Source organism: Microcebus murinus, chromosome 4 (assembly GCF_040939455.1).
Source record: "Microcebus murinus isolate Inina chromosome 4, M.murinus_Inina_mat1.0, whole genome shotgun sequence".
NCBI classification, from domain to species: Eukaryota; Metazoa; Chordata; class Mammalia; order Primates; family Cheirogaleidae; genus Microcebus; species Microcebus murinus.
This window is the reverse complement of record NC_134107.1, coordinates 15,108,696-15,110,665: the sequence shown is the minus strand read 5'-3', so window position 1 is coordinate 15,110,665 and position 1,970 is coordinate 15,108,696.

Below are 1,970 nucleotides of genomic sequence, written 5' to 3'. Positions count from 1 at the left end.
TTTTTCTCCTCAGTATTCAAGAAATTTCTCTGCACACATTTTTCTAGGCTCCAAGAGGAAAGCTTTTTGTTATTTAAATATAAGATTATTACAAGGAAAAATTTGTTATTTAGGTACTCTGAATGACTGCCCACAACAGAGCTTTTAATGAAACCATAAAAATGATTTGTGATCATTGCTAGAGTGCAGGCTATCAAAACTTGGAGTGTGATGTTGTGTAATTCACAGGAAAACTTTAAATAATTTATGTCCCTACAAGTGAAAAGCATAGTTCCCAGTCTGACTTCTACGTGAACTAGCTTGTACCTCAACAAAGTATGAATCAAAAGACCTCCAATTCATATTCCCTTTGTTCTTGTTCTTTGACTTCTCTTCCTTTTCTGCCCTGAAAATCTCTGCTTTCTTCCCCCCTTTTCCCCTTGCTTTTTACTTTTTATCAATGTTCAGATCATTTATTCAATTGCTTTTCAAAACAAATAGACTTTCTTTCCACAATAAGGCAAATTTCCAGGGTATCTGATCTGAATTCAGTTCACTCTCTCTTCTAATAATATAGAATATTACTTCATAAATCCTTGCTAAGCAATATTAATTATGCCAGTAAGTACATGTAGCTGTCTCTTAAAAATGTACTGTTGTTTTTGTTTGTTTTCTGCCTTGTCTCTCAAGATGTTTCACTGATTGTTATAAAATACTATAAGGTTTCTTGATTCTAAGAATGTCCATGCAAGTTCATTTCTTTCAGAGTTTCTACTTGTATGCCAATGCATACATTAAACTCTGGAGTATCAAAGATTAATTAAGGCACCTGATGACAAGGAGATTTTATTTCATGGGAAGAAACAAGTAACAAATCAAGACTGTAATACGTGAACATAAGTATGAAAAAACAGAACAAAGGAAATAATTATCCTTTCAATGTGAAATAAGAGGGAATAAAGCTTTATGAAAGACTTCTGAGTAGGCGATTAGCAGTTTACGAAGCAGAAAGGTGGAAGGACATTTTAAATAGAAGAATTAGTTCATCAAAAATAAGGGAAATATTGGAGCTAAAATAAATTATACATCATTAGAACATAATGACAATGACATAATGACAATGAGGAAGAGGTCAAGAGTGAAAGTTGGAGAGGTGGGAAGAGGCCAGATGATAAAGAAGTCAAATCATCAAAGACTCTAGTGACTAAAATATTGAACTACATCTTGTAGACAATGGGGAGCTAATGAAGAGTTTTTAATAGAGAAGTAATAGGCTTGAATTTAAATTTCAAAAAAAAAAAAACATGAAATAGGGAGTGTGGGAGAGAGTAATCACTATTGCAATGATTCAGAAAAGCAAAGAAAAAGAGAAAGTAAGTTAGCTTTGTTGATGGTTAAACATGAGGTGTGAAGGAGTCGAAAATAACCCACCAGTTTCTGCTAGGTAACACCTGCAGTGATATAAAACAGAAAGCATAGCAGGATTGGATAAAATAATAAATCCAATTTTAGATAAATTGAGTTTGAGATAACTATGGAATAGCAATTAGGCAGTTAAAAATACAAATCTGGAGATTAGGGTAATATTATCTATACAGATACTTATTGTGATGGTAATTAAAAATATGGAGGGTGACATCACTAGAATGGCATAATAGAAAGTAATACACTTATATCCCCCTAACAAAACAAAAAATTCTTCACCTATTCACAGTCAAGTTTCTCTGTAGGAGCCTCAGGATTTAGGTAGGAGTTTGTTTAATCCCAGTGGAGCCAAAGATCTAGAAGAGTCATCTGATCTACCAAGCTTGCTTCTGGGTTCATGCCAGGAAATGGCCTAGTCCCCTGAGGGACTAAGCTACAGCCCTATTTGGCCTTGAGCTTGCAACCAAAACCATCTGCCAAGGCACGCAGAAGGAATCACACACACTAGTACATTGTCAAAAAGGCTTGTCTCCCTGCTGACATCTGTCTTGGCAATGAACTTGAAA